This window comes from Coenobita brevimanus, chromosome 43, assembly GCF_032717465.1.
Source record: "Coenobita brevimanus isolate Jiangsu-jjx chromosome 43, ASM3271746v2, whole genome shotgun sequence".
Taxonomy (NCBI): domain Eukaryota; kingdom Metazoa; phylum Arthropoda; class Malacostraca; order Decapoda; family Coenobitidae; genus Coenobita; species Coenobita brevimanus.
In genome coordinates, this window is record NC_136996.1 from 5,741,781 (window position 1) to 5,755,680 (window position 13,900).

The 13,900-nt window shown below is 40.8% G+C and overlaps 1 pseudogene; it reads left to right on the forward strand.

Moving 5' to 3' along the window:
* The first annotated feature begins 8,718 nt into the window (after positions 1-8,718).
* Positions 8,719-8,837, forward strand: LOC145397933 (5S ribosomal RNA; annotated as a pseudogene).
* The last annotated feature ends 5,063 nt before the right edge of the window (positions 8,838-13,900 follow it).

A 13,900-nucleotide genomic window follows, 5' to 3' on the forward strand; every position in this document is an offset into this window, starting at 1 on the left:
AATTTCTTCGGGGAGTAATCTCCGGAGAGGCTCCCCCCTGCACTGCTCTGAGCGTGTGCAGGACCTAGAAAAACGCGTTAATGATGTAAAGCAAATGTCCTTCCCAGCTACTCTGAGAGGTAGCGGCGACTGGCGACATCAGCCTTATTGGGCACGTTTTAGAGCCCAGCACTTCAACACGAGGGAGCTACATCTTGTAGCTTTGTACTATAGTGTATGTGTTATTGTTAGCCTTACATATCATTGTAACATACCAAGTGGTGTAGTTGTTATACTTTTTACTGTAACTTTTATCCAGTTTTTGCTAAAGAAATTAAATTCAATGGACGAAACAGCCGCTGGATAAAATAAGTGAAACTTCCGTATAGCACAGAAAGATGGCAGTTCAACTCCGCAGTGTCAAGAGTGCTGTGGTAGCTATAGTGAACCTTAGAGTCATGGGCAGTAATGGGCATACCAACATAGAACCATGTTTGCTGACACCGCCTCCTACCTGTTGCCCTCCAAATCTTGACGTCATTTATGTTACTGCACCGATTATGTAAAAAGTTATATAGCCTTGACTATTATTTGCCAGTGTATGTGATGTGCCTGGTATACAATACCGGAACAAGAAGCCTCAGACCCTATTGAAACCCGAGTGCCTTGTTGAAGGTTAAACAACAGTGTCTTTATACTAGTGTCTTACTGTAGGTTGGTGTGGAGCAGCCATCGTGGTGCCAGGCTCCACCCCGCCCCTCCTCACCTCACTCTCCTCCTACACTCCACCACACCAAGCTCTGCTGATTATGTTTTATGTTATATTTATTCTTTAGTGTTACCAAATATTAGTGCCAAGTATTTCGTACTCATTCAGTTATTTAATGTAGTGCCAAACAATTTCTAATAATTTTCGTTTATTGGTGGCTAAGACCATGCCAATATTAATAACATTTTCTTTTGTTCTAAGAATACTTATGATATACTGTATATCACTTACTTGCGATTTTCTGCATATTAAAATCACGACACTTGCAGTGTCAAGCTGGAAGTGGCAGGACCAGAAGGGTTAATGTATGATTTGTGATGGAGAGCCACTGTGTATTAACAGCCTCGCTACACTGGAAAAATGCCGAATCAATAGTACGTTATCAGTTATTTCAGCACATTCCATAGTGTGCATGTGGTAACTGGTAATGGAGCATTACAAGGCCAGTGATGGTGCAGCACGAGGTGAGCACTGCAGGCCGGCCGGAAGGCGTGGTATGGCAATGGCCAGGTGGTCTGCTGCCCAGCCAACCCTACTTGCCCACCAAGGTTCAGGGTAGTGATGAGGACTCCTCAATGAATGGCAGGCCGCTCGGCCTCTAAGCAGTAGTGTCTTGTTTGCTGTGATTTAGAAATGTAGAGTTAGGATGATATGGACGAGAGAAGTTAGTGTGAGCAGGGAGACAGCCAGAGGCGAGCCAGTCCTGTGCTGCGCCACCTCCTCACCTCGATCACTTCATAACACTATGACAAATTATTATTTATATTATTATATTCACATTTTTTTGCTTGCATCTTTTTGTTTGCATAGAATATGTGTGTAGTGATGAGTGTGGAGGGACATGTGGAGGGGGTGCAGTGGTGGCGGCGGGAGCAGGGCACGGCGACCCGGCTGCTATACTCTCTCTTTCTGGACGGTGCACCGCCTGCTAGCCTCAGTTTCAGCTCACTCAGCACTGCTGATGCATTTATGTACAGCTCTATTTATTAGTGTGGTGGTCCCGGTGGTGGCGTCCACAAGTGAGGGTGGCCCAATGATCTGCCAATCTCCCATGCCTTGCCTTACATTGATTGTAATCAGGCTGTATTGTAAGGAATTAGTCAACCTGTCTGCCACTCCGTAGGCAGAGTACAATGTCCTTCAAGACCTCAGCAATCATTACAACAGTGGCAGCAGGTGGGTATGTGGGAGGCAGTGAATGGAGACTGAAATTTCTCACGGCTGCCTTATGCCGGGACCCCGCCTCCTCACCATCCGGGGGAAATTACTCCAATAAAGTGATATGTTAATGTGCTAGTTTCTTTGTTGTCCTTTCAAGGGTACCTGATATGCTACGTTTACATTAACTTACAAAATGCTTAGCATCACAAAAACTTAAGGCATAAACTTCATCATATAACCACAACTCTGTCTATGGCAGGTAGTTACAGCCATTTTCAGTGAACCGGTATATCTACAGAAAGAACTGTAGATTGCAATAACTATAATGGCATTGGCATGTCAACAAAACAGAAATTTTACCTCTGCTCACAGAATCAGCTGAATGAAACAAGATAATCATGGCAGCTATTCCACAAGTATCCGTAGCTATCACTGTATATGCTGTAGCCTGTTAGCAAGTAAAGAAACGTATTATGGCATTTCAGATCTTTTCTTGTTACTCTTTGTGCTCCTCTGAGACTGAAGGTAGACCACGACAAGTAAAGCCTGACAAATGCAGGCTAAAAAACTATCGGTGACACAGTCGAACAATAATTCAAGGACAAACGAGGTCAACCACTTGACTCTGGCAAAGTAACATCCACACAAGACCACATAAAAATGAGGGAATGATGCTGAGTAGTATATGTATTTTCTTTATAGGCCATTATTGTACAAGTCCCAGCACTAGGAAACGATGTCAACGAAGGCCAACAATAGTGAGTAAAATATGTCAGTTAAACATTAATCGGGAAATACAGAACGGAAAAGAAAAATAAATGACACAGTAGATAATAATATAAGGCAACGCAACATAAGCGGATTCACACGAAAATACGTAGGGGTGAAGAGTGGAAATGATATATTAAAACAAATGTTCGGGTAACATGGAGTCAGTGGCTAAGAAAATTAAGAGTGAGTGAGATTGTCCAAAACATCAGGACGAACAAAGATAGTAGTAGTAGTGATAGTAGCTGGTCTATCCCCAGTTTCATCTAAGTACGACCCCAGTGGACTGCAGGCTGATGTTGCCCTTTTCCTGCAGTCCACCAACTTCAAAGATATGATGTATACTAGCAAATAATAAACCAGCGGGTCTAAAAAGGCTGTTCCAAAACAAGTAATAGTGTAGTGGAAGAGTGGGTAAGATGTGGAAGTTTTGGAGAGTTTGTAGGGCGGGGATACTTTTATTTATATTCTTAATTTACCAGTCAGGAAAAGCCCCAACATTCTGAGGGATATTGTTGCTGACGGCCAAGCAGGAGTCAGTATCTATCTATATACCTATTGTAGGCTGCTTCCCCCAAAAGGGGGGTAACCGAGACAGGACAACACACTTCAATTTACTCATCGACACCAGCACATTTACTCCTATCTTAGCCCCCAGGGAAGAAGGGATAGATCCTCACCGCACAATACTTCACGAGGGTCAACTGCGCAGTGCAATCAGCGACATCTGCAGCAGGGCCCGACATCAGAGCTGGTTTACCCCTGCCACATCATAATGGACCCATCCCCTAACTCGCACCTGACCTGATCATCTGATCAGACCAAATGCGGGAGAATATACCCACAGGGCTGCGTCACCATTCATTCATTCACAATTTCTCTCCAGTCATCCCTATCACGCGCAGCCACTCTTCCTTGCTCTACAGAAATCCCTCTCACATTTAACCCCTTATTCACGCTGTCCATCCATCAGTCAGTATAATAAAGCATGATAATCATGAGTCAATAAAGCAAAATAAATCATTGTCTCATACTTAGTGCAAAAGTTATCGCATTTGTTTCAACTATGGGTGCAGTAATGATGATTCGGAGACAAAGGCAAATAAAAAATATAAAAGAACATAGTACCATAAGTAAATACTGTGAAAAAAAAAAAAAAAAAATCGCATGCACAGTCAAGAGGACTGATAAAATGCAATGACCAACGCAGTAAAGCAAAAGGTAAGGAGCACAAATGTTGTCATAAGATGTAAGAGAAAAAATATTCCGTGTGTCACAGAATCGAGGGCGAAGGAAAGTTGGATCATTCTCGTTTCATCCCATTATCGATCCGGATACTTGGGGTGCTCTGTAGTTAGATCTCGTTGGAGCAAACACCTTATCATCTATGAAACTTCCGTCGTAAATTAATAATAATGGAGATATAACTTTTATTCATTTATTCATTTATTTAATCCAGCCAATTGGCGGTCAGAACAAGGATAGCGTGATAGGCTCTTTTCACCGGGTGAGTTGCTGCCTGACAACATTTCGCTGCGGCCCCTGTGAGTAGCAGGCGCTCTCCGTTACCACATTCGCCTTCTTCAACACCCATCTGCAGGTTTCCCTTCCTCTGTTACGCACCTCTCCCCTCTTTTTCCGCCCTCGTTAGCTTCATCTTTTCCTTGTAGGGTCTCCAATTTACTTGCATCCCTTTCTTTCCCTGCTGCTTCAGTTCTCCCTCTGCGAGATTCTATGTTCCCGTCGTGGTTTCTTCCTCGCCCGACTGTTTGTGATGCCCTGCTCTCTCCCCCAAAGTCCTCTTCCACCTCCCAGGAACTCTATCATCTTTTTATGGATCATATGCGTTGTCACTCCTCAGCGACCCCAGTGTACAAAGACGGCTCTAAGTCTTCTGTGGGCTCGGGTTTTGCTGTTCTTTTCCCAGACCATACCTATCAGATCCGCCTTCCACCAGTTGCCAGTATTTTCACTGCTGAACTGCTGGCCAGTTTACTGGCCCTTCGTGTTATATACCGATCAAGTTTACACACTTTTGTTATTTTCACAGATTCACTTAGTGCACTACATGGTATTCAGTTTATTCCAGCTAGCAACCCGCTAGTGTTGGAGATACAGGAATGGTTGTTCCGTATTACACCAGATTGAAGTCTGTCTCCTTCTGTTGGGTCCCAAGCCATGTTGGGATACCGAGTAATGAGTGGGTTGACTGCCTGGCACGAACAGCTGTCACCTCTCGCTCTGTCACACCTCGTCCTGTCCCGGCAGTTGATTATTTCCCAACTGTTACCCGTCTCCTTGGCCAGCGGTGGCAAGCAGAATGGACGTCTACAACTGATAACAAACTCCTCTCCATCACACATACTGTCACTCCCTGGCAGTCGTCCTCCCATCGCAACAGGCGTTGGGAAACAGCCCTAGCCCGTTTGCACCTTGGCCACACGCGGATCACACATGGCTTTCTAATGTCAGGAGGCACTCCTCCGATCTGTCATTGTTGTCAGGTTCCACTCACAGTCCACCATCTTGTGCTTGACTGCCCTCTGTTCCACGCCGTGCGCAGACGGACTCTCCCGTTCCTTTACTCCCTTGGACGTCCCCCTACCTTAGCCGATCTTCTTGGCGACTCCCTTGTGTTTTTCATCACACACCTCATGCGCTTCCTATCTCAAACCCGTATCTTGCCTCACATTTAGTGTCTTCCCCGCCTTCCCCTCTACGTATATTCCACCATAGCATACCCGTCATTTTTTTTTTTTTTTTTTTTTTTTAATGCAGCGGTTTTAGTGCCATATAGTCCTCTTGGACTTGGTGCTAGTCCTTATTACTTACTTACTCTTCTATTCCTAGGCTGTCATTTTTTCAGGAATGTGAGGCCGATCAAAAGAATTGCTCAGTGTCTGCATAAGGTTAAGGGGGGTTAAGGTATGTTAATACCCAAAATGGTTTGTAATTCACTCATTCCGGTGAGTGCATATCTCAAAACTGGTGATTTTAGATATAAATCGAAAAAAAAAAAAAAAAAGTGCGACGAAATACCAATGCGGCCGTCATTCACCAACTCGGCACCGAATCGGCACTGAATCTATCTATCTATCTATTGCCAGACGCCTTAATCCCATACGGGGTGGCCACAAACAAATCGCCTCCACTTCGCCCTGTCCCCCGCCATTTCACTGCCCTGCTCCCAACTCACACACCCCCTCTCTCATATACTTCTCCACTCCATCCGTCCATCTCATCCTCGGCCTACCCCTCCCTCTCCCCCCTTCACCTCACTCATACACTCTCCTCGTCAGTCTCTCACCCTCCATCCTCTCCACATGGCCAAACCACCACAGTGTGTTCCTCCTAACGCTTCCTATCACATCCACACACACACACACACACACACGGCATCGTCGGAGGTGGACGTCTGTACCGGCGCTCCATACAAGCTCAACACGGCCAGAGGCATTACCTAAATAAGTATCTTTGAATGAGTCAAGCTCTGTACCAGGTTAGACTAAATGATTTTTCATTATTAAAAGGAAAAGAAATAATAAGTTTAAATAAGACTTTCAAATAACAAAGAACCACGATGCGTTGAGTCAGCTGGGTTTGTTTATACTACAGAAAGACCGGGAAAGCGTGCACGCTGTAAGTACATACTCTGTTCATTTAGTATTACAAAATGGATACATACTTCAGTAAAACAAATTTGGAAAAGAAAAGGGATAAAAGTAAAAAGCAAAATGATGATTTCTACCAAGAACTAGTTGAAGTGGAGACTCACAATAGACTGGTTGAACGTGTACACAAACTAGAAATGGCTTTCAAAAATGAAATTGATGAAATAAAGAAGCAAATGCACTTGCAAAAGGAAGAGATAGAAAAACTGGGAAGGGAGGCCAATAAGAAAGACACAACCATCAGTGAACTAACAGTGGAATTGAATACCCTTAGGAAGAAAGTGAGTGAAATGGGAAGTACAGTAGTCAATCACGAGAGTGTTATGGAAGAGTTAAAAAATGACACAGAGACAATTAGACAAGCAAGCAGTCTTATGGACCAGAGCAGTGATATTGAGGAGAAGATAACACAGGTGAATGAAGCTGTGCAAAGCTACAAAAATGATGTAGAAATCACGTATGCTGAAATGGTGAAAGTAAAGAAAGACTTAGAAACAAGGGTGGAGGAAAAAAAACATTAAAAAGGAAGTGAAAAGAATAATCCAAAACAATCCAAAGTTAGTCAGAGATTCAGTAGAAATAAATAAATCAATAGTAATCACTGGTATAGAAGAGGAAGAAATTAAAAACAAAATCACTAGAGACAAAAAGGAGATGGCAAATGTAATGAGCTTACTGAAAGAAGTATCAGAGGAAATCTGTAGTAAAGACATAGAGGAACACAAAAGGTTAGGGAAATACGAGAAAAGCAAGACAAGACCTCTAAAGGTGACTTTCCAGAGTGTAAACACTGTGGAAGAGATACTAAAAAATGCAAAGAATCTTATGGAAAAAGAGGAGTTCAAAAATGTATGGATAAAAAGATGTCTAACACAAGAGGAACTGGAATTACTGAAAGAGAAAAGGGAGGAAGCAAAAACAAAAAATGAGGGAAGATCAGAAGAGGACAAGAAGAATTTTTTTTTACAAAGTAATAGGATTGCAGGTACGAAAGTGGTACACAAACAGGATGGAAGAAAAAGGAGGAAGTTAGTAGAACCATGTCATGACAAGTATATAAACAAGATGATAAAGTTGATGTACTCAAATGTGGATGGAATGGTATCTAAATTACTAGAGATGAATGATTATGTCAGAGAAAATGAACCACAAATAATATGCCTAACTGAGACAAAATTAACACCAAGGATATCCAATGACATACTAAACTTAGAGGAATACAATATATGGAGAAGAGACAGAAATTTAAAAAAAGGAGGAGGAATTATAATATTAACTAAGAAAAATCTAAAAGTCAAGGAAATAAACCTAGATATACCATCACAAGTAGAACTGATTGCAGTAGAGATCGACACATCTGAAGGTAAAGTAATTGTAGCCAATTTGTATATGCCACCCAGATCAAACACATGGGAAAGAGACGAATATGAGGACCTGGCAGAGAGTACAATTCAGAGTATAAGATCCTTGCTACATAAAATGGAAGAGAAATCGGAAAGAATTATACTAACTGGGGATTTCAATACAAATATAAATTGGAATACTCTAGATATAAATAGCCAAGAAAGCTGCTGGGACCAAAAGCTCCTGGATCTCGTACAAGAGTTTTTCTTAACGCAACACGTGAGGGAAACCACTAGAAAAAGAGGACTTGATGTACCTTCAGTGCTAGATCTAATATTTACTAGGCAAGAAAATGACATTGACAGTTTAATATATCACCCTCCACTCGGCAAAAGCGATCATGCAGTACTAAATTATAACTTCAGGATAGCATATGACATAGTAAACAGCACTGACAGTTACAAAATGAGACTAATAGTAAACAGCACTGACAGTTACAAAATGAGACTAAACTATAAAAAGGGAAATTATCAAGACCTAAAGAAGTATTTCTTAGAAGTTGATTGGGAAAATGAGCTTAGAGGACAAGATTTAAATCCTGTATATAAAAAATTTTGTGAATTTTATGAAATAGGAGTCCAGAAGTACATCCCACAGCACAAAGAAGCAGATAAGAAAATACAGAAATGGTTCAATACAGAATGTAAAAAATCAAAAGAAAGAAGAGATTTGTTGTGGAATAGATACAGAAGACACAATAGTGAAAGGGCGTATAATAATTACAAACAGGCAAGAAACGACTATACAAGAATAAGGAGGGAAGCCCAAAAACAGTTTGAGGAGGATATAATAAATAAAAGTAGTGATCAACCAAAGCTGTTTTACAGCTATATCAGAAGCAAAACCAAAGTAAAAGATATAATACAATCCATCACGGACGAGGGAATCACTTATACACAAGAGAAAGATATTTGTGAAGCACTAAATAAGAATTTCCAATTAGTTTTTACAGAAGAAAAAAATTTTGAGAGGGACTATGCCACGTTGAGTACACCGCTTCCCGTTCGATCAGCGAAGTTAAGCAACGTTGGGTCTGGTTAGTACTTGGATGGGTGACCGCCTGGGAACACCAGATGCTGTTGGCATCCCTACGTCAAGTGGGGTTGGTGGAGGATTAGTGCCCCTCCCTGTAAAACAATTAACTCTAAGCCCTTGGCCACCCTGTCTGGGATACATGGCGTCTCTCAATGAATGAATGAATGAACTATGTGGAACACGCATGTCCACACATACTACCAGATATACAAATAGCAGAAAAAGTAATACAAGAGGAGTTAAGTAGATTAGACAGAGAAAAAAAGCAAGTGGTCCTGATGAAATTTCATGTTGAGTGTTACGAGAATGTGCAAAGGAGTTAAGTAAACCATTATTTTTAATTTTCAAGAAATCTTTGAGTCAAGGGAAACTACCTGATATTTGGAAAAAAGCAAATATAGTCCCCTTATTCAAGAAAGGAAATAGACAAAATCCTCTCAACTACCGACCAGTATCACTGACTAGTGTTGTAAGCAAGGTATTAGAAAAACTTATAAGAAAAGCTTGGGTAAATCATCTAGAAAAACACAGTATGATAACAAAAAGACAGTTTGGTTTCAGAAAAGGAAAATCATGTGTTACCAATCTGTTGAGCTACTATGACAGAGTAACAAACACAATACAGGAAAGGGAAGGATGGGTGGACAGTATCTATTTAGATTTCAAGAAAGCTTTTGACACAGTACCACACCAAAGACTTTTATGGAAGCTGTACCATCAAGGAGGAATTCGAGGCAAACTGTTTTGTTGGATGCAAGACTTTCTCATAAAAAGAGAAATGAGGACAGTACTAAGAGGAAACTACTCATCATGGAAAGAAGTGACTAGTGGAGTACCACAGGGTTCGGTGCTGGCACCAATCATGTTTCTAGTGTACATAAATGATATAAACAGTAACACTGGAAATGAGAGCTATCTGAATATGTTTGCAGATGATGCAAAAATACAAAGGAGAATTACTAGCACAGACTCTTGTAGGGAGCTACAAGAAGAATTAAATAAACTTCATGAATGGAGTAGTACATGGCAAATGGAATTCAATGTGGACAAGTGTCATGTAATCAAGTTTGGTAAAAGTGGAAAAAGACCTGATTGGGATTATAAGTTAGGAAATAAAACCCTATACACATAAGAAAGAGAGAAAGACCTAGGTGTGATTATCAATAACAGACTATCTCCGGCTGACCACGTCAGCGAGAAGGTACGGAACATGTATACACTGCTTGCAAATATGAGAATAGCATTCACATACATAAATGAAGACATGCTAAAAAGGATAATAACATCATTCATTAGACCAACCCTAGAATATGCATCAGTAGTCTGGAGTCCTCATCTCAAAAAGCATATAGACAAGATTGAAAAAGTTCAAAGGGCCGCTACAAGATGGATACCAAGCTTAAGGGACCTAAGCTACGAAGAAAGACTAAATAAACTGAATCTACCAACACTACAGGAGAGAAGGAAAAGAGGTGACATGATAATGCTATATAAGTGCATATCAGGAAAGGAGAAAATAGACATAAATGATTACTTAACATATGGAGAAGCATCAGCAAGAGGACACTGCAAAAAACTGCATAAGAAGAGAGGTGATAAAGACGTAAGAAAATTCAGTTTCCCAAACAGAGCAATTGATCAATGGAATGCACTACCGAATGAAATAGTGTGTGCCAAAACAATTCACAAATTTAAGGATATGTACGATAAATATGGTCTAAGACACGGGACAATACGAGCTTGACTCATTCCTGTAAAGATACAATTAGGTAAGAACAATTAGGTAAGAACCACAACGCTCCTTTATATCCTCATTTGTCAGCCTCTCTCCATGTGACTCCACAGGCTCCTCTTAAATAACTCATTTTCATTGTTTTCACTTTTGACTTGTGTCCTTCCAACAACGTCCAATCTTCACTTCCATACGTTACAGTTGGTATCACAATACTGTCATGCAGTAACTTTTTCACTTCCATATTCACTTCCCCGTTTCTTATCACTGCATGCAAGGAACCAGCAACCTTTCTTCCTTGCTGTACCCTTTCAAGCATTTCACCCTCCATACTTCCATCTTTACTCATTACACTCCCCAAGTACTTAAACGTACTCACATTTTCCATCTCCTCACCATCTAACCTCACTACAGTATACATTCACCGGCTTCACCTCTCTCAAAGACCATCACCTTACTCTTCCCTACATTCACCTTTAGATTTCGTTTCTTACACTTTCAAACTCATCCACCAAGCCTTGCAGGTCCCCTTCGTCGTCACTTAACAACACAGTATCTTCTGCAAACAACAGTACAGGGAGTTTCCAAACACTATCCTCTCTCACTAGGGCCACTCCAACATCCACTGGCTGCCCTACTTTGTATCTCTTTTATTACCCTATCCATATACAGATCGGCACTTTTAATTGGAAATTATTATATGTATCACCATACAGATTCATTCATACACACCTATATCTGAAATTTTTTTTTTATTTTTTTTTTATGATTCAATGCAAAAGTTATTGGAGCTCGATAATCGACACTTCCAGTTTGTGTAGCTAATAATTTAACACGCATATACTTTTATTTGTATTGTAAAACAATATTTATGCAAAGTAGAAGTCTGTCAAGGTGTGTTGTCGATCTATAAGTGAAGTACTCGCTAACTTTAGCACGTTTTCCCTCTGAATCCTCATTGTTTAGTGAAATTAATTTCAATAGTTAAATTAAGCACAATTATTTTAGCGGCTATCAGATAATTAGGTGTGTATGAACCTATATGGTGAAAAAATATATAACATTTTCCTATTAAAGTGCCGCTTCGGTAAACGACCGCCGATTCGGTAGGCCTATTCGTCGCACAGGAAAACAATGCGTGGGGGAAAGAACATAGCTTTATACAAATCGAGTACTATGGGCTGAGACTAGAGCATCAGCCGAAACTGGAATCTATCTATCTATCTATCTATCTACAGTATAGCCAGACGCCATAATCCCGTATGGGGTGGCCGTTTGTCTTAGTGGGAGGGGGCACTAAGTCCATATAATATTATATGGACTTTGCCTCCGCTAACCCACACGTTGACACGTAGGGAACATGTATGGGTTGGTTAGATGGTTATCACCCAGCATTGTAAATGGTTTCCTGGCTCACAGGAAACCATTAGGTTGGTCACTCAATGTAAAACCACCTGAAAAAGAAAGAGTACCGGTAATGAAAGGTGAAAGAAAAGGAAGAAATAGGAAGAGATGAGCACAGACAGAAAAAGAATGATATAGGTGAAGGAAGAATCTGGCAGCACTATATCACGTGAGTGGATGATGGTCGCCACCACCTAACAGAGTGAAAATATCTTCCAACCCATCACGATTTTACATTTTAATAATTACACAAGCCAGCAAAAATAAACCAAAGGGGCGATAACCAGACAGCTGACGATACAATGGGAGACCTTCAGAATTAAGAGCGTTATACAGCCTGCAGGGTGTGGTGGCCGCCGACAGATACCCTATTGTCTCTAGCCGCCAAATGTCTAGTGATTTCCCTAAGGAAGCAATACCCCGAGCGAATTTATGCAACGCGGGTGGTTGGATGAGCAAATTATTTTAGTTTCCTTTACTTCTGGTAAAAAAGAGAACGACCAACAAACGCATTGAGAGAAAACGGTAACCCTGTCAATATAAACTTACTTAATTTTGCACGGGACGTAGTTGTGGAATTCTTTTCCCACATGGTTTCCAGCTCTTTAACAGTGGACTTTAATCTCCCAGACTTCAGACGTTTCTCGAGTCGCAGCACCGATGTGTGGCCTACAAATACATCAGTAGCACCGAAATTCCAGCATGTGGGGAAGGAGGAAGGGGCCATAGTACTATAATAGTGTGGGTTAAAGCAGACCGTTTTATTATATTGTATCACTCCAGGCAATGCGTAGCCTATTTTGTTCTCTTGTTTTTTGTAAACATTTTTCCAGATTTTTTTTTTTTTTTTTTTCAGTATGGGGAAATGAATTCTCCGAGCTAGACCTTGATAGTTCATATAGCCCTGCTAGGTGACGGGAGAGCGCTACATCTCCCAGCAGGGCACGGCATCTATCCGGGCGAGGTGTGAACTCTCGACTCTGATCTAGGAGTACGCTAGTCAGGCGCTCTACCACAGAGCCATCCTGCCCCCTTCCCCCTCCTTTTTTCCTCAGAATATATATACCTCCTCGCTTGCTTTTTCCTGTTAGTGTCCTGTTTTGCTGTATGTTTTTATAGTTTATCTTATTTTTTGCCTCTCTTGTTCATCTTTTTTTTTTTTTTCTATCCTGCTATATTTCATTTGAGAAATTCGTATTTACGTATTTCTTCCTTAATCAGATTTTGTACTGTACTTTTTTTTTTTTTTGTACAACATGCATAGTGTTAAGTCTCACTTCCATTCTGATCATTTGTTTTTCCTTTGTCTAGTCGTTTCCTACGTTTAATTTCCTTTCCTATTTCGATGTTCAGTCGTCCAACTTCATTGATGATTGAAGTGAATGCTGAACATTGCGCCTAGAGCGCCAAACAATGAAGGGCGTATCTCGTTTGTATATAGCTTCAGTGTTGTGAGCGAACCACACCGAACGAAAACCTAGGAGAGAATACATCGGCACATACGCAATCATTGAGGTGTTTAGTAGCTATATATCCATACTATACAAGGAGATAATATTGTTTAAAACACTGGTATGTCTTGGGTGTTCCATAACAAGCAATACATGAGACAATCTTTAGCTTGCGAAAATTTATGAAAATCTCCGTCTTCAGTGAAAACTAATGACGACCACAATAGCACATGCAGAGTGCAGACCCTGTTGAGAAATTTCCTCCATCTGCTGTAAGTGGTTGTCTGTGCTAATGAGAGGACGTTAAAATAGGTATAATCCAGATCAGTTATTCTAATCCCAGTTTTGGAGTGTCCAGTGTTATTTATGTTTTGTTCATAACAAACAGAAGGCATTACAGGTAAGTTCTCTTAATCTTAAGAATTTAATTTGTATGGCTCTTTAGTGTTCTGTATATCTCTAGGCAGACGTCATAATCCCTTAAGGGGTAGTCATTTGTATTTGGTTTAGTTAACTACGGCAAATG